Source organism: Pagrus major, chromosome 1, assembly GCF_040436345.1.
Source record: "Pagrus major chromosome 1, Pma_NU_1.0".
Classification (NCBI taxonomy): Eukaryota; Metazoa; Chordata; class Actinopteri; order Spariformes; family Sparidae; genus Pagrus; species Pagrus major.
The window spans coordinates 2,925,031-2,945,600 of NC_133215.1; the positions used below are offsets into that span (position 1 = coordinate 2,925,031).

A 20,570-nucleotide genomic window follows, 5' to 3' on the forward strand; every position below is an offset into this window, starting at 1 on the left:
TACTACCATACAACATCTGGGCCTGTGGCTGACTGACATTTTAATATTAATCAATGACCCAAACAGGTAAAACTCCTGCGTTCCTGAGTGAAAACAAAGAGGGTTTCTTTTATAAGAGCTGAAATCTAAAAGGTCAAAGACTAACTAAACCACCACAGCCACACAAACACTATCAACATGAAATAATAAACTCTATATTGATTAACTTATATTACACGTGTTGCAACTGCAGGGAAAGTGATTCTCCCTCTGGTGGCACATTTGAGTAGTAACTGTCAGTTACATCAGCAGCCCAGTCTGCGTCACTGTGCTCGTAGCCCAAGTTTCTCATCCTCACATTTCCTGTAACACAATTATTTCAACTGAGCCTTTCAGATATCTTAGCAGATGTTTCACAGAAGTCCACTGCTCTTCTGTTGGCTCAGAAAAATACTGCGACAGTTTGCTGACAACAAACCTCAGCTGGGGTCTTGTACATGTGGTTGGACAGATCAGGCTGCCAGCTGCCTCTCTGGACTCTGCACGAGCTCCACTGTCAGGACAGGAAATGCACGGGATCCATTTCAAAATAAAATCGCGAATGCACTTCCGGTTGAATCGTTTTCCTCACAAATGCATTAATTAGTAAACAATATGACGTAAAATCTATTGATTCCTTGTCTATAGTATAAATCGTTGTATCGTATTTACATAGTAAACTTTTTTGTTTGTCGTTTTTGGTCTGTGTTTTCCTTGTATGTTGCGCACGAGCCCCAACGTGGGCATTTTGATTTATTCTGTCCAAATCTCGACAAAAAGCCCGACTAATACACTGCACTGCTCATTTTACAACTTAGTCATTAGGAAAAACAAACGGTGGTGATATGAGTCGGGCTCAACAGTCTATTTGCAGCCGACTACAAAGCTGAGGACCTTGAAAAGAGAAGGTCAAATAGTTGATCAATGAAAACAATGGAGGGCAGGAAGAACATTGCTCAGTGCACAAATTGTCTTTTAAGTTATTACTCATATTCATAAGCCAACATCTCATAAGATGTCATTGGCCGATACATTTTATTGTGTACTACACAGTATATACAGTAGTTCACTGCCTTTTCATTGTCATTTCACTTTATTGCACTGCTCTTATATTTTTTCAATTTTTTTTCCTGTTGTATTATTCTGTATTTTTATTCTTTACCACCATAAATTTCATGTTTGGTCTCATGTCTATGCTAATTATGTTCTTGTGCTGCTGGAACACCCAAGTACCACTGAATACTACCCTTACTCTTGATATCTACAGTAAAATCCAAGTGAATTATTCAGGGATCCATGAGAAAAACATAAAAAACACACCAAGTCACAACATGATTAAATGTTCTGTAGCCCTTTATTCTTGAACACAAACTCACTCATCTGTGTGACATTCACAACAGGCCAAATCATTTCTTCTGTCCATTATTTCTCCGCAGAATTTCCACATGTCCTCAGTGTTGTAAAACGTGAACTTGAAGGGCTCCAGGATTGTTTCCTTTTCATGCTCATCCTCTTCTCTCCACACCCTCAGCCTGTTTCTCCTCCCCAAGCACAGAACATCAGGCAGGTCCACTTTGGCAGACAACAGTTGTCTGTTGGCCTCAACCCGCTCTGCTGCACGTCTGCAATCGTGAAGAATGAGATCTTCAACCGAGTCCTATGGAAAAGACAGAAAGAAAGATGTCTGCACCACAGCTGCTGCACCGACAGTGTCTGAGCAATAGATGCTGTGAAAAAGCTTAGGTCTGACTGAGACCTCAGCCTGCTGCTCTTCTTCCTGAAAATATACAGATAAGCAAAAGGATCAGGTGTAATATTCAAAACACAAGCTCCAAAAAGAAAGAGAAAAGATCCCATCAGTCAGTCTGGAGGTCAGAGGCCCTTCTCTTCTCAGACGTCGCTCTAAATGTGTATTTCCTTCCTCAGTATCAAAAATAAAAGTAGTGATGGTGCAGAAGCTACTTCTCAGTAATTTCACTTACTATTCGTTTTGTTTATATACTGTAGTTTACAACAGAGGTGGACAAATAAAAAAGTACAAATGTGCCACATTTTGATTCCACTCGTGCACTTAAACAGGTGACATCACTAATTAGCCAGTCGACCTCTGGCAAAACATGGTGGTGTGTTGCATCGTGTTGGCAGCTCGGCTGTCTCACATATCACGTCTGTGAGTTCAGAAAGACACGTTTTCAGCTTTGTGACGATGCCCAGCTGATGCAAGGAGAGTTTACTAAAATGTTTTATAACGTTACATACAAACAAATGCGAACAGTTACTTTAGGTTTTGCACTATACAGTTAATAATCCCTGATAACTGACGCTGTTGATGCTAACCTCCACTGGTGAAAGTCAACTTTGACGTTCTCTAACTTTGCTTCAAAACAACAACCCAAGCCCACATGTAACATCCGGTCATTTGCATCATTAATAACTTCTATAACGTTATTATTTTACGGCACCTATGTTGACGAAGAACACAAGAAACCATGCATTTACTTTCTGTGGATAATAAAAATCAGCTACTCACCGCTACTCGCGACACAGGCTCACTCGCTGGTCTCTCTGAATGAAAAGGCAGGTGACATCCAGATTTAAATGTCCTCACTTCCCGTCCTGACAGTGGAGGTGTCCTGACAGTGGAGGTGTCCTGACAGTGGAGGTGTCCTGACAGTGGAGGTGTCCTGACAGAGGAGGTGTCCTGACAGTGGAGGTGTCCTGACAGAGGAGGTGTCCTGACAGAGGAGGTGTCCTGACAGTGGAGGTGTCCTGACAGAGGAGGTGTCCTGACAGAGGAAGTGTCCTGACAGAGGAGGTGTCCTGACAGTGGAGGTGTCCTGACAGAGGAGGTGTCCTGACAGTGGAGGTGTCCTGACAGAGGAGGTGTCCTGACAGAGGAAGTGTCCTGACAGAGGAGGTGTCCTGACAGTGGAGGTGTCCTGACAGAGGAGGTGTCCTGACAGTGGAGGTGTCCTGACAGTGGAGGTGTCCTGACAGTGGAGGTGTCCTGACAGAGGAGGTGTCCTGACAGTGGAGGTGTCCTGACAGAGGAGGTGTCCTGACAGAGGAAGTGTCCTGACAGAGGAGGTGTCCTGACAGTGGAGGTGTCCTGACAGAGGAGGTGTCCTGACAGTGGAGGTGTCCTGACAGAGGAGGTGTCCTGACAGAGGAGCCTGCAGCCAGGTGCCTCTGTGTCTCTGGTGTTTCTCAGAGGGTCTGTCTCTGGACAGAGGCTGTTACTGAGAGAGGCTCTGTGGTGACAGGAAGCAAGATCAGCTTGTGCTGAGTGAACCTGGAACTTAACTGACCTTTGGATCATGTGTAGAGAGAGAGGGAAGTGTCCCAGCTCTGCTCTACATGCATGGTTTGGACCGTTTCTGTGGACCTTGAGGATTTCCTTGCAGAACTGAAGGTTGAGTTTCTCTGTGGGTGTTGTGTCCCATGAGGTGCCTCTCTCTGAACCTCTCTCTCTCTCTCTAAAGAGATAAAAGGAATAAAGATAGTTGTCAAGCTGCACAAGATCACCTGCAGCAAACAGCAAGTGTGCAATGAAAAACATTTGTTTCCACAAAGTGTACAGGTTGCGACAGAGATGCCCCGGGTGCTGTCAGATAACAGGACTGTAACGTTGCTGCGTGACTAATGGCGTCGATACTGGACTCCCTGTCTTCGAGCTGGCAGCAGTTGGTCCTGGAGTCTTCAAGTCCTCAGCACAGTACATCCACATTACACACACGGCTGGTTTACAACAAGGTGTGACAGCATGAGACCGGGAAACTGTAGATTCTCTGTGTTCACTGAGAGCAACTTAAATAAAGTCAGCAACAGTGAAGTGCTGACAGGCTGCACAGTGTTAATGCACAGAGCCTCCTTCAGTCACAGTAAACAGGCGTCATTCAGAAGCAAAGTGACAGAGAAGATGAATCAGACAACAATGAAACTCACTCAGCGCTGATGGTTTCAGTGAATGATAAAAACACAGGAACATGACCAGAGTCAGCTTCATCACCCAGCAGCTGCAGCTTCTGTCATCTACACACTGATTAGACCCTGAATCCTCCTGTTTAGTTGCAGACACACTAAATGCAGTCTGTGGTCTGGGTTTACTGCTCAGTGGACCCGTTAATGTTCTGGCAGCAGGACGAGCCTCACTTCTGTATTCATGCACCTCAGCCGGGTCTCACAGTCTCCTCCTACAAGCTACTTTGACATGTGTTCCTCTCTGAGCCTCTTCTTTCTTTCCTTCTGTCTCTTTGTGTGTGAGCCTGGACCAATAGTAACACAGCAGTGTCCTTTCCGTGGTGGTGCAGCCACGCGATATCCGCACAAACACACCTGGAGCCTTTTAAACTGGATTTATTCTCTCTGGCTCGCTCTGCTGCTGTGTGACGCTGCTACTGTGATGATACATGACGGTTAAATATTCAATCTGTGTCTATAATAACCAGATCCTGACACGTAAATGTGACGTCTGTTGGAATAAAAAGCACCAACGTGGTTTTTACACAGTGATTTCTGATCATCTCAGTAATAAAATTAACAATCATGGAGACAAATAATTAAAAAGTCTCCAAATCAAGATAAGAAACTGCAACTGGCAGTGAATGTGCTTTCTTCTCTTTTAGCAGTGAAGTGATAAACTCCATGACAACATTATAAAATATGATATTGTATAAAATAACATTACATGGTAAAAAAAAGTAAAGTTGCAGTAGGCTACTTTTATCAATATGCACTATATATATATATAGTTTGTATTATTATCATCATTATTATTATCATTATTATTACTACAATAGGTATTATTACTATTTTTCTGCATATTCACTCAGCACCATGACTCGGGCAGCTGAACTAGTTTCCCTTGTTTGAAATGAGAGTTGACCAAACGCATTCAACACGTGTTCAGACATTTATTTACACAAACAAACGAGACTTCTTCTCGTTAGTTTCTGATCTTATTAGATTATGCATCTTTTTATTAACAACACATTATGAAGTTATGTTTAAGCATTATAAATATCTTAGATTGTATTGATCCTAAATCACGTGTGTGCATCAAACAGCTGTTCATTAGTTTTAAGGAAGGCTTTTATTTGTTCTTTGCAAATGAACTCTTAATATATGATGCGTTAGATCTGTAGTTTTATTTCATATTTTTTGCAGGACTGCACATTTTCCTGTCAAGTTTGTTTGTTAGAAATTCTTTGTTCATGAACAGAAATTTGGGGATTTTCAGATTTAAGCAGTGAATTTCTGTGTGGAACTAAACAAAGTGCAAAACATGTCAGTGTTACTGTGAAAGCTGTTTGTCTGCTCACTGTGTTCCTGTTATTTCTGTCTTGGGTTTGTTTTGCTTACATTTGTGTATCTGTTTGTTTGCACCTGAACTCTTGTGCCTTTCAGTTGTTGTCAATTAAAAACGTGCACATGGTGACGTGCACATTCAAAGTGAAGGTGTGTGTGTTGGTGTTATAACTGTTATATCAGATGACAGTTGCATCGTCGCTGCCTCGGCCGGACTGTGACACACACACACACACACGCACACACACACACACACACACACACACACACACACACACACACACACACACACACACACAGTCCACATATGGGACCTATTGCACAATCTAAGGTTGAATATACAGTAACTTTTATGTTTGGGCTGGTAAATACAGTCACACACTTATAGAAGAGAATAAAGGTTTTACATAATAAGTGGTGCCAAGGTTACAGCTCAACATAAAAAGTCTTGTCATGGAGAATATCAGCTGCCTCATTGGCACATATGTTTTATGTGCAGCCTACAATATCACCTGATAAACAAAGACAACTAAGGCGAGTTTATTTGTACAGACAATTCAGACACAAGGCAACTCAAAGTGCTTTACAGGCGCACACAGCTGCAGCAAAAGCATTTTAAATACATTAAAACAAGTTAGGAAATAGGAAAGTCGGCTAAAATACAATAGGTTTCCTGCGCCAGCCTCCTGGTTTTTGCTGGATTTACCTCCCATTGTTCTACTTGTCACTTTATATTTGTCCTTAAGACCCGGTCGCCACCGTGAATTCAGGTTGTTTGCGCTACAGATTGTGAAAAAGCAGCCAACCAGCGGTGACAACCTGAAGAGACCCCGTGTCTCCACTGGGCTCCACTGGGCCCTGAGTCGGCCCCCGATCCAGCGGTGAAACAGCTGCATAGGAACAAACACCTTTTCTTCCCATTAGCTCCCAGAACCCGGGACCACTCTGCCCTGAGTTGGTCCGAGTCGCCCAACTATCACAGTGATCAACAGAAATCCAGCACAAATGACTGTTCACAGTAACAGAGAACAGAAGTCACAGAGAAAATAAAAGTCCCGGTGCAGCTGAAAGCCTCAAGTTGCTTCAGTGAAAGGCAGCGGCACCAGAAAGGTCTCACACTATATAACTAAGTCCAAATCAAACAGCCTCTGGACACACGTCCACACAACACATGCACGCACGCACGCACTCATATACGCGATGTATCATACAGTCCGAGAGCACAGCTCCTAATAAGCAGTCCCATGATATTGACTCATATTTCCTCCAGGCTGTAACCATCATACCGGGGATACTGATGAAGCCCGACCCGAACCTGAGGTTGGACCACACAGCTCTCATGTTTGGGCTGATACACAACAGCAAGTCAGCAACAGACAGCAACACTCAACAACACCAGCGCTTAATAGAAAAACTCTGTCGTGAAAATAATAAATATTAACAAAATAAAAAAGCAGAAACAAGGACGTGTTTCTGACTTGTGGTGCTGAGTCACGTGACGTGTGGCCATTGGCTGCGCACCTCAGAGGGTCTTTTTTTTTTCTCTCTTTATTTAAGTATTCAATTTATACAAAGTGTCAAACACTAACACAACACATGAGAGCTGTTTCACATTCAAAGGTCAATAAATAGAATAAATAAATACAGCAAGGATCTCATATAAAATAAAATTTAAACAAATAAAATAAATAAATAAATAAGTAAATAAATACTATATTGTCATGTCAACACATATATGCATGTACTAATCTCTGTTATCATAAATGTCATTAAATGCCAGGGAGAACGTCAAATATCTTTTCATAGTTGTCTAAAAATGTTGTATTCTTTTTATTTTTAACTCAGGCTGGGATTTATAAAGTGAATTGAATTCAATTAAAAAATGAGGAAAGGTTGGTTTGGAGGCTGAACATTTTTGCTTATGAATAAAATATTTACCAAATAAAATGAAAAAATTAACTAAATACTGAAGAGACTTGTTCTTCTCATGTTCATAATAACATATAACATCTTTAAGGGAAAAGCAGTATGACATGTCGACATTGGGGAAGATATAAGAACACAAGTCCGACCAAAATTGCATTGTGACATTACATTCAAACAACAGATGGTTTAAAGTTTCATCAGTTTGCCCACAAAAAACACAGGAGCTGTCCACATCCACGAATTTTGAAATGAAGGAGTTAACGGGATATATTTTGTGAAGAATTTTGAAATGAGTTTCTTTTCCTTTGTTATGAATACAGTATTTGTGAGGTAAAGCCAGGCTTTCCCAGTCTATGTCCTCTAAATGAGAGCACCAGTAACATTTTCCTCGTGGAGAAAACCTCTTTTTATCTTGAAAAACTCTCCTTATATGTTTATTGTTACATTTCTTGTCTTGTATGTTGATACCATTCAAAAGTAAAACAGATTTGCTCTCTGGTCTATTTTCTCCACAGAAAGATCGGTGACTTCTCATTAAACTAAGTGAGCCAGAGGGGACTGCTCTTATCACAGAGTTGTATTCTTTGAAAGGTAAAGGAAAATTATGAGGCGATAAAAAACTCTCACAGGAGAGGACAAGACCATGTTCATCCAAAACAGACAAAATATTATTTATACTTCTCTCAAACCATCTGGAATAAAAAAGAGACTTATTCCTAATAGTAATACACTCGTTATTCCATAACAGAGTTTTGTGAGGAGACAAATTGTGATTGAAACATATTTTCCCAGAAAGAAGTGATTGCTGATGAAATTCGGACAGCGTGACTGGAAGCTTGTCAGGTGAGTAGTTGCAGGTTAAAACGAAAGCAAGCCCACCAATTTTTTCAAAAATATGATTGGGGATGAAGAACCACAATGAATTTTGATGTGTCAAACATCTTTTTAACCAATTGATTTTAAAAGTATTTATAATATCAATGAGATTAAGCACTTCAAGCCGCCTTCCGCTCTGCTGTTAGATAGAACTGCATTTTTAAGCTTGTGTGTTTTATTCCTCCAGACAAAGTCCAGAAAAAGCTTGTTAATTTCCTCAGCAGTGGCATCATTGACAAACAGAAAGAGATGGATAAACAAAATGAGAGACGCCTTCAGCTTTTGACAAAAGGACCCTGACGTATGATGTCACGTCTCTCTGAAGCCAAAGGTTAAAGATATCTCTAGTTTTTTTCATTCTTCCAGAGAAGTTCAGGTGTTGCCTCGCTATTACATTTTTGTTATATGAATGCCCAAATACTTGACTGAGGTTTTTACTGGGATATTATCTATGAAAGCATCGTCACAGTTGTGTATGGGCAATAGTTCACATTTAGATCCATGAAGTTTCAGGCCTGATGCTGATGAAAACTGTTTAACTAGATCAATAGCTTTGACCAACTGTTCTTTGTCTTTCAGGAAAAGGGTTGTATCATCCGCCAGCTGAGAAATTCTTATTTCTCTATTGAATATAGAGATGCCTTTGAAATCTGTGTCATGTACTATATTTAATGACAATAATTCAACAACTAAGATAAATAACAAAGGTGAAATCGGGCATCGTTGCCTAACACCTCGATTTATATCAAATCTATTAGAGGTGTTGTGGTTAATAATCACTGAGCTATTAATTCCTTTATAAAACATTTCAACAGTATCTATAAATTGATTTCCAAAGCCAAACAATTGAAGACATTCTGTAAGAAACTTATGTTCAATGGTGTCCAAAGCTTTATAAAAGTCCAAAAAGAGAATGAATGCTTCTGAGTGGACCGAATCTGCATAGTCTAATAAATCAAAATAAGTCTGATGTTATTACTTATGTGTCTGTCTTTAATGAACCCTGATTGTGTTTCAGCAACAATATGAGGAAGACCCATTTTTAATCTAGTTGCATAAACTGATGCCAGAATCTTGTAATCAATAGTAAGGAGAGTGACAGGTCGGCAGTTTTCTATCAATAGGTCGTCTTTATCTGGAGATATAACGCCTCGTTTCATAGTTGTAATCATCTCACCCTGACCAACACATTCACAGTACATACAGAATAAAGGCTCCTGAATGAGATCCCACACATGAATGTAACATTCAACTGAAAGCCCATCTCCACCTGGGGATTCACCCTTTTTCACTGAGAAAAGTGCAGTTTTGATTTCCTCTCTGCTCAGATCAGAATCACAAGGTTTTTTCAAGTCCTCGTCAATTGTGACTGTGTGTTTTTTAATCTTACCAATAAACATTTCACAAGAGGGGTTGTTGAATTCTGATTTGTATAAGTTGCTATAAAAGGAAAAAACTGAATTTGATGTTAATTTTTGCTCAGTACATTTACTACCATTAATATTAATCAGACTTAGTGACTTTCTTTGACCATTTCTTTTCTCCAAAGCAAAAAATAGCTGGAGTTTGTTTCCCCTCTTCCAGCCACTTGGCTCTAGATCTCACAAATGCACCTTTGGCTAACTCAGTATGAATCTGATCTATTTTAACTGTATCTCTTCACTTCTAGCTCCTCTTCAGAAGACAAGTTGGGTTTAGATAAGAGGAAACCAATTCTGCTCAGTAATTCAGCTTCTGTTTTATTTTTTAGGGCTTTTAACTCTTTACCTCTCTTTACAGCAATACTTCTTGTCATAAACTTGAAGTGCTCCCATTGTTGTGTATATTCATTGTCCACAATTTCATTAAAAATTTCCTTGGCTAGATTTTTTATACTATCATTAAAGGAACTGTCTTTAAGTAGAGTATTATTACATTTCCAGTATCCTCGTAATTTAGTCGTATTCTGTGAGCCCCCTGATTTCAGAGTGATTTTCTTATGATCTGACAATGGAGCAAAAGAACGGGAGACCTCTTTCACATACTGAAGTGCAGAGGAAGAAATTAAAAACTAATCAGTCCTGGATCTAGATGAGAGGTTATTCTTAGACCATGTAAAATCCTGCATGTCTGGGTTAAAGAAACGCCATGTGTCGGTCAGGGAGAGATCTGAGCAAAGTTTTGAAATAATATTGTTGTTCAGCAGAGACTGACACAGTGTTGGGGGGAATCTATCCATCGCATTATCAGGACACTCGTTAAAGTCGCCCCCTAAAATTAGGGAAGAGTTAGGATATTTGTGTAATAGCTCATTTATTTTTGAGGTAATCTGACTAAAAAGTACCTTGTTGGATGAGTGAGAATTATGCCCATAAATATTACACACTATAAAATTTGAATGATCATGCTTGAGAATTATGAAAATCCATCTACCATCATGTGAAGACACCACCTCTAAGATCTCCCCTTTGAATTTATGTAAACAAATTGAGACTCCTGCAGAACGATCAGTACCATGACGACAATAAATCTTATTTCCCCACTGCCCTTTCCAGAACTTCACATCGGACTCACTTGAATGTGTTTCTTGTAAAAATATTAAATCAGCCTCACTATTTTTACACAACAGAAAAGTGGCTTTTCTTTCCAATAAATCACGTAACCTCTGACATTCAATGACATAACCGTTAGCGAATCAAACTCAAAATCCATCAAGAATAAAAGAAAAGGAAATAATAATAATAATAATAATAATGAAGTAGCTCTCACAAATAGATAACAAGAACTTTGAGGTGTGTTTTAGCTTCCTTAAACGAGGAAGTGACAGACAGTCAAAACAGTTGTGACTATAGAAAAATATAGTGTTGGTACCATAAACAGGTTAGTTTAAATTGAATTAATCAATAACTATCAAACATGTTGGGTTAAACCCAGATATTGTTGTTCAAACAGAACACATTTTCCTTTTGTCTGTTTTTAATTGTGAATTATATAAACTAAATATGATGAACATATTTTGCTGCTCAAAAATAATCTTGCTCTAACAGTTAAGCAACACTGCAGATTATTAGCAAACCGTGAGTTAATATGAGGAACAAAGAACAAAGTCTGATCATATGTTTTAGACCCATTTATCTCCCATACCAACAAATAATACTTGTATAAAATTGTATAAAGGTGTGAGATTAACTCCAACAATGTAGCTGCTGGTGTTTTGTGCCTCTTGACAGAGACAGTTTGGAAAGATAACAATCTTCATCTGTCACCTCCAGAAGTCAACAGTTCTTAGTCAATGAGTCTTTGCTGAGTTACAACCTCCCTGGAGACGTGAGATGTTTGGAAACAGCTTTCTCCATCAGTCATCACCGAAACACAACAGTTCATAGCCAATAAGTCCAGTTTTGTGTTGTGATGTGTTGTATAACCTCCCTGGAGACCTGCAGTGTGCAGGACGCTTGCCAACTTATCCAACTGTCTGATTCTCCTCTTCATCAGTCTGAGGAAAAGGCTTTAATCTTCTTCCCCTCTATCAGAGCATGAGGACCTGGGAAGGCGCCTTTTTACCTTCCTTCCTGGCTTCTGAGTTTCTCTCCGGCCTCTCGACCCTCCGGGGAAAGTGCCTCGGTGAGACGCAGCTTGTTGCTCCGCAGAAACTTGCGGCCTTTGGCACTTTTCCAAGCCGCATCACGGACACGGCGCAGCGCCAACAGGACGATGAGTGACCGGTGGGATCCGTCCTTTCTCTTCGGACCAAGGCGATGCACAATGTCGACCCCTTCCTGTAGATATTCATGAAGTCCCGGGGCAACTTTTCCAAGGATGTCGATCACCACTGCTCTGCGTCCTCGTTCATCTCCTCTCTCACTCCGTGTAGTTTCAGTGTCCATCTGTAACTGCAGCGCTTGTTTTCGGCAGCTCCTGCCTCAGAATCCGGTTCTTTTCTCAGCGGTTCCGTTTCTGACTCCGTCTGTTTCTAAATGTCTTTGTGATGATTAATATCCACCACAAGTCGCTCAACTGTAGAGGAGAGTTTTTCAATATGTTGACACGTTGTTTCTGTCGTGAGTCCAGTCACTGAAATCTTAGTCTGGTCTCGTCATGTTTGTGTGAGAGGCTCTTTGACAGCCGCCAAAATGTCCGCGCTGACATTTGCACCGTCACCGTCACCGTCAGTCCCGTTTCTTCCGTTTGTTGACATGTTGAGCGTCTGACTGGGCCGAAAGTGTCCACATTATCTTCAGGCGTAGTTTCTCTGCATTCCTCCCATGGTGTGTTCACTTCTACTGACTTTTCAGAGTCGCTCCCGTCATAGTGGAGCAGATAAGTCACTCAGTTAGCTCTATTAGCATCGGGACTCATCTTCTTTCTTCCTCTGACGTTAACGTCCGTTGGTGCGTCAGCCAGCTCGCGCTCAAACTTTTACCGTCTCGGTTTTTCCAAACTTTATCTTTTTTCCACGGAACATTAGTCTTGGTACCAAAATATTAATGTGTTAAAGTCACCTTTTTATCAGTAAAACGTTAAAATTACCACATATTCTGTCTGCCTATTCACAAAACCTCAAATTGTTTGACGGAGAAACTTTGCACCAGCTTCCTGCAGCACCGCCATCTTGGCTCCGCCCAGCCGCCCACTCCCCACGCGCAACATTACATGTGTGACGTGTATCCGAGCGACGCAGACACCGCACGGTTTGGGTTTTTGCGGGCGCTCATTCCGCCCCGCAACCAATTACAAGTACTTTAAGTTTCACAACATCAGAGTACTGTGAAAGTGAACATCCTGTAACTAAGTACATTTACTCACTCTGTAACTAAGTACGTTTACTCACTCTGTAACTAAGTACATTTACTCACTCTGTAACTAAGTACATTTACTCACTCTGTAACTAAGTACATTTACTCACTCTGTAACTAAGTACGTTTACTTACTCTGTAACTAAGTACGTTTACTTACTCTGTAACTAAGTACGTTTACTCACTCTGTAACTAAGTACATTTACTCACTCTGTAACTAAGTACATTTACTTACTCTGTAACTAAGTACGTTTACTCACACTGTAACTAAGTACGTTTACTCACTCTGTAACTAAGTACATTTACTCACTCTGTAACTAAGTACGTTTAGTTACTCTGTAACTAAGTACATTTACTCACTCTGTAACTAAGTACGTTTACTCACGTTTACTCACTCTGTAACTAAGTACATTTACTCACTCTGTAACTAAGTACGTTTACTCACTCTGTAACTAAGTACGTTTAGTTACTCTGTAACTAAGTACATTTACTCACTCTGTAACTAAGTACGTTTACTCACTCTGTAACTAAGTACATTTACTCACTCTGTAACTAAGTACGTTTAGTTACTCTGTAACTAAGTACGTTTACTCACTCTGTAACTAAGTACGTTTACTCACTCTGTAACTAAGTACGTTTACTCACTCTGTAACTAAGTACGTTTAGTTACTCTGTAACTAAGTACATTTACTCACTCTGTAACTAAGTACATTTAGTTACTCTGTAACTAAGTACATTTACTCACTCTGTAACTAAGTACGTTTACTCACTCTGTAACTAAGTACGTTTACTCACTCTGTAACTAAGTACGTTTACTCACACTGTAACTAAGTACATTTACTCACTCTGTAACTAAGTACATTTACTCACTCTGTAACTAAGTACGTTTACTCACTCTGTAACTAAGTACGTTTACTCACTCTGTAACTAAGTTAACGAGTAATTAACTCATTATTGTGTCTGCTCCTGACGTGACGGCTGCTTGGCAGATGCAGCAGAGCAGTCCAGAGACACTGATGACACTCTGTCACATTGTAGGAGAGACACTGATAATACATGTCATTTATTAATCACTGGCCATTAATAAAACACTCGTTAATGGGGCACCACCTCCGCTGTTTCATCCATTTGAATAATCCCGATGAAATTAATCACATTCCAGGTTAATTTGTATCAATTCTAATCAATTTCAGATCAATTCATTCAATCTCATAACTGAAGTAGTGACTTCTACACAGTTTCCATCGGTTCTCCACATTAAAAACAAACCTGCACAGACGACGACATACGGTTAAATATGTTTATTAACTAGATAATTCAGGTAAATGAATGAAATGGCGATTTAAAGGAACAACAACAGGTAAGTGGAAATGTGGACCCGGTAAAGTAATGCGGGTATATGAACATGTGCAGGTGGTGAGATCACGGGTTAGTTGGGTGACAGCATTTAAATATGACCAGAGTCATTTTAATAGGAACAAAAGTGACTGAATCTCTGTTCAGCTAAAAGCTGCAATTAAGTTCACTTCCTCTTAATTAAAGCAGAACTTGGTTCTGGTAGAAACTTAATGTAAGTTGAAGTACTTAAGAGATGAATCAATACAGCCATAAATATAAAAGTGAGAAAAATGAACACGTGAGCACTTTGTGCAGAGATCGCTGTCTTGAAGCGAGTCTCAAAGTAAAGAGCGGAAACATTAAAGAAGAGAAGAGTTTGGAGAGAGAAGAGAGTTAAAGTTTGGAGCGAGCAGAGAAGTGATGTCTCTGTTTTGTAGTCTCGAGTGGCGGCGGGCCTGGGGGCAGGGCGGCCGCTGTTTGTCTCAGAGGAGATAACAAGTGGGAAACTTCACAGGAACGGACTCAAACTAAACTAGAGTTTGAAACGTTGCTAAACCGCTTCACCTTCCCCAGAATGTCACCACGGCTTCATATGTGGACTTTGTCCAACACCAAATCATATGTCATTATTAAAACCACTTTAACATTCACAAAGGAATTAAAACTGGATCAGAACATCTAAACACACTTGATTATACAGTAGAAGTCACCACTCATATTTCTTTTAGTTCCAGCTTGATACTTGTTAAACAGGGCACATCAGAGACATTCACTGGTAATAATCCAAACGTATTAACGAGATGATTGAACAGTTTGTCCCGATCATACCAGGACTCACCACAGGGCGTTTTTACACATTACATTCATCTCACTCAGTCTTAATCGTAGGGAAGTGTAAGAAAAATCAGTTTGAATAACTTTTCTGCCTGTTTCATAATCTGTTAAAATTCAGAAGATGAGGTTCTGGTTTAATAGCTGTTCAGAACCGTGTTGAAATCTGGAGAAGTGTAGAGAACTTCACAGTGGAGCGCAAAAGATAAGAACAACACAACTATAAATTATTAAGCTGTCAACCAAGATTACTCCAAGAAGGTGGGCGTCACCAGACCTTCACTGTGGGAATGTGTGTGTGTGTTTTAATTAGATCAGCAGAGAACAATTGTCAGCACTTTGTTAATCTAACACAACTGCAAAGACATGAAACTATAACACAAGATTGTCTGTTCCTCCTGATGTCTGGAGAGTGGATTCATTTGATGATGAACCTCGATGGACCTGAAGGAAAGGAGTGTTTCTGTCTTGAGGGGGAAAGAGGACAAATGGTGTGTAGAGCTGTAAATAAGGACAGATGGTCTCCTGGGAATCATCTATTCCACGGTTTTATTGTAAAGACAACAACGTCCTCCCTGCCAGGTGAAGAGGAGAGCTCATATCTGTAGAGGAGTGTTTGCCTTTCAGAAGACAAAGCCTCAATTAAAAGCAGAGGCGAGGGACATGTGTCCCTACAACATCCAGAGGAAACAGGGACGATGCTGGACTGGACAGTGGAGCTGATCTCAGAGCAGTTCACACTGCAGCACTGACATCATCTCCACGTGTTGTGATTGGTCCGTCAGTCACTGCTGGATGAAGCTCTCCTCTCCGCCCAGTCAGAGCCTCTCCACCCACCAGCTGATGGTGCTGCTTCAACCTCTCTGGATCATCAGGACACAGCTGATCCTCTCAACACCTCCACCTTTCTCATCACTCACTCTGACGGAGACCACCACGATTCCCACCTGATGAGAGAAGCAGAGAGACAGCAGAAGTTATACATGAGTGTCTACAGAGACTCCCTCCATCAGCTGTCAGTCAGTGATATAAAGACCAGCAGGACTTCAGTCCTGTTCAGACCACAAGTGGAGCGGCTGTGTAGCGTAGCCAGCTTCCTTTCAGCTCACGTTAACGTGTTGGAGTGAAGCTCACAGACCTGCAGACACATCAAGTGTGTTTACTCTGCAGGTTTCACTCAAGCACACAGTGAAATAAACTGCTCAGAGTCCCTGAACGCATCATCACTGCAGAAACACTCTGATGATGATTCACTGCTGTTAAAAACCAGAGTCTCAGTCACACCTGAACATTTCATCTGCTTTAAATATTACAAACATGTAAATATGGAGTCTGTTGTAAAAACATCTGGATAAAACTAAAGACAGACGGACAGATAAATATTTGATGTTAAAGCTCCTACATGTTCACACAGAGACTGAACAGTCAACACCAGCTGTGGTTACTGGACTTCAGCAGAGGTTCTGGTCTGTGAGGAGACCACATGGTTACTAAATGTAACCGCGGTTCTCTGAAATAAGAGTCAGTGATGTGCAGGCTTCAGTCAGAGCGATCTGTACGGTGGCCCTGAAGGTCAAAACACAACCACACTTCAGATTATGGAAAAGGTGGGACGGCGTTCTTGTTTGTTATTGGACAGAACCAGAGTCTCTGGTGACAGTTTGATGTTTTGTGGGATGTTGTTGTGTTTTGACCTTCAGGGCCACCGTAGACCTGAGAGCTGTGACAAAGATGGACTGATCAGTTGTTCAGTGTTGAAATGAGAGAACAGAGATTTGATGCTACAACAGTTTGATGGATGAGGACACCGTCTCTACACATCCTGTGATGCTGTCAGCTGTGATCCAGCTTTACTTCCTGTACACATGAACACAACAACAACAGTCGTCTTCACTTCAACTCAAACACACGATCACAACAAGCTTCTGGCTCCTCTGATTGGCTGACTGTTCCCCCTCTATCTCTTTCTGTCCAATCCTGAAGCCTGTCACCGTTCTCCTCTCACAGCTTCACTGAGGAAAGCAGGAAATGCTGGATCTTTACTCTGATACTGACTGTGTTTATTACAATACTGCTGAAACCAGCATGGACTGACTCCAACTCTCTACTGACCTCAGAGTCTCCAGTCGACAGTTTGGACTCTCCACAAGTTCAGACAGCAGCTTCACTCCTGAATCCTGCAGCTCGTTTCCTCTCAGCTCCAGCTGTCTCAGATGGGAGGGGTTGGACTTCAGAGCTGAGGCCAGAGAAGCACAGCTGATCTCTGACAAACTGCAGCTCCACAATCTGAATAAAGAATAAATGATGAAACTTCACAATTTAAATATTCAGTCAGTATAAACGTCACAAAGCTTCATTAAAATGTTGTAAAAAGACGATTCTGAATATATCTGTTATTGTCTGATAGTTAAAATAGAGATTATTTAACTTTTCATTGTAGTATGTATTTTTCTCATCACTTTAAAAAACACTTTAAAAAACATGATTTGTAATCTGAGATGAAAATCAATAGTTGAGGATGTTCAGAGTGAATTATTCATGTTGTTATATGAAGGTTTTAAATGTGCAGCTCAACATTGCTCTGCCACAGTCAATGGACTAAACCACAGAAGAAGAAAACAGACTTCAGCATTAAGATACTCAGTGTGGATCAGTATAATATCAGCTGATGTCTGCAGTTTAGTGTCAACACAACTTTCACATCATATTCATCTGAGCACAGAAGTAAAAAATGGTGTCTGACCTCAGAGTCTCCAGTCGACAGTTTGGACTCTCCAGTCCAGCAGAGAGAAGCTTCACTCCTGAATCCTGCAGCTTGTTGTAACTCAGCTCCAGCTGTCTCAGATGGGAGGGGTTGGACTTCAGAGCTGAGGCCAGAGAAGCACAGCTGATCTCTGACAAACTGCAGCTCCTCAATCTGAATAAAGAATAAATGATGTCAGTTTAAAAGACTTTAATGTTCCTGCTTGAAATCATTCAGTGTTTAATAATCTGTTCAGAGCTGAAGAAGGTTCAGGATGTAGACGTTTAGAAAATGAAGCTCCAAACACCTGAACCCAACAGGATGCAGGTTCAACACTGTCAAACACACAAAGTGAAACAGAGCTCTCATTAATATTAATGACAACGTGCTGCTGCTTCAATAAAGACGTAGTGATGTCACCTCTTAAACTCTGCAGCTCCACCAGAGGCTCCATCTGTACAAACTCATGTTGTGCAGCCAAATAAAAACCCACAGAAACTGATGGAACATTTGATTCTGCTATTTAAAGCTCCTGTTATTAAGATAGTTGAATTTTCAGTCTCGTTCCAACTCGTCAAATACTGACGCTTTGGGATTGTAGGTCGGGTCGGCCGCCGTCCCAAAGCATCAGTATTTGACGGGTCGGGAACGAGACTCAAAGATCAACTCTCTCAGCAACAGGAGCTTTCAGATAAAAGTCATCCTGAGCTGAAGTGTTTCAGTCAGTACAGACGTCACATATCATCAGAAAGGTTTGGAACAAACACACGTTTGTTGTTGTCTGACAGAAGAAAACACAACGTTTGTGTTTTTACTTTCAGAAGCAAGAAGGAAAAGTGCAAATCAATGATGAAGAGGTTGATGGAGAATAAAACAGTGCTGAATGTTTGATGTTATATTAGATATGTTTTAAATATGAAGCAGAACAAGATGCTCAGTGTGAATCAGGACAGAATCTATGTGGTCAAATCCCCTTCAGAGCTGATGACATGAAAACTAAGATTTAAACAGTTTGAATAATGTTTTCAAAGTATTAACCGGTTTAAAGTAAATATTCAAATGGATTTAAACATGTGAGAACAACAACAGTATGTGTGAGATAATTGTGTCGCACTTATAATTCATCAGCAGTGTAATATTTTCATGTTATTAAAGTTTGTCTTCAGAGTTTCACACATTCAACACGTGCAGTGTGTTGAATCAGAGATTACATCACACTCATGTGTCTTTTGTCCAACGTGACTTCAACATCATCCAACCTCCTTTTTTCAGAGATTCAACACTTTCTTTTCAGAGGTTTAAATCTCTGCGGGGGGCCACACCTTTCTGATGTCAGATTAGGGGGTCTGTGTCCAACAACTTCTGTCACTTTACAAAAGTGACAAACAAACATTAACACCTTCCTCACTCTGTGATTGGTGAGCTGAGTGCAGGTGAGACAGAGCCCAGGTTTCAACTTCTCTCTCAGCTCTTTTTCATTTGTTACACAACTATTTCTGTCACTTTGAAATATGAACTGAGTGAAACACTACCAATGTCTTCCAGGAGAGAACATGTGAGAAGTTCCCTCCATATTTAACCCATTGTTGAGCCTCCAGCAGCTCTTGGCTCCACCTTTGGCTGTCTGAAACAGCTATGAACACGTTTAGCTTCACTGATGCACTGATCCCACGCTAAAAGGTGGAGCTAACACACTGCAGACCACTGATTGGTCAGTGGGAACAGCCAGAGTCGTCTCGTCCTCCACGCTCTGAAGTAACATTTCACTTTCTACCTTTCAGCAGTCTTCTGTCTCGCTGCCTGCAGCCTTTCTCAAGTAAAGCTAGTTTCCTTGTTGAGATAAACAACCACACGTGTGCTGTGTGTGGAGAGTGTGTGGTCGAGCAAGAGAGAGAGAGAGAGAGCAAAACATGTAAATTAATGACATTTTATAGATACACAGAAACACATGAACTGACTCCAGAGTCTCCAGTCGACAGTTTGGACTCTCCAGTCCAGCAGAGAGAAGCTTCACTCCTGAATCCTGCAGCTCGTTTCCTCTCAGCTCCAGCTGTCTCAGATGGGAGGGGTTGGACTTCAGAGCTGAGGCCAGAGAAGCACAGCTGATCTCTGACAAACTGCAGCTCTCCAATCTGAATAAAGAATAAATGATGAAACTTCACAATTTAAATATTCAGTCAGTATAAACGTCACAAAGCTTCATTAAAATGTTGTAAAAAGACGATTCTGAATATATTTGTTATTGTCTGATAGTTAAAATAGAGATTATTTAACTTTTCATTGTCGTATGTATTTTTCTCATCATTTTAAAAAACATTTTAAAAACATGATTTGTAATCTGAGATGAAAATCAATAGTTGAGGATGTTCAGGGTGAATTATTCATGTTGTTATATGAAGGTTTTAAATGTGCAGCTCAACATTGCTCTGCCACAGTCAATGGACTAAACCACAGAAGAAGAAAACAGACTTCAGCATTAAGATACTCAGTGTGGATCAGTATAATATCAGCTGATGTCTGCAGTTTAGTGTCAACACAACTTTCACATCATATTCATCTGAGCACAGAAGTAAAAAATGGTGTCTGACCTCAGAGTCTCCAGTCGACAGTTTGGACTCTCCAGTCCAGCACAGAGAAGCTTCACTCCTGAATCCTGCAGCTTGTTGTTACTCAGCTCCAGCAGTCTCAGATGGGAGGGGTTGGACTTCAGAGCTGAGGCCAGAGAAGCACAGCTGATCCCTGACAAACTGCATCTG

The 20,570-nt window shown here is 40.7% G+C and overlaps 1 long non-coding RNA gene across 1 annotated transcript; it reads right to left on the reverse strand.

Moving 5' to 3' along the window:
* Positions 1-14,188: 14,188 nt before the first annotated feature.
* Positions 14,189-17,251, reverse strand: LOC141017776 (uncharacterized). The gene is made up of 2 exons (XR_012180682.1): positions 17,184-17,251; positions 14,189-16,018 (listed from the first exon to the last, which is right to left on the reverse strand). It is a non-coding gene; the product is annotated as an uncharacterized lncRNA (long non-coding RNA).
* Positions 17,252-20,570: the final 3,319 nt, after the last annotated feature.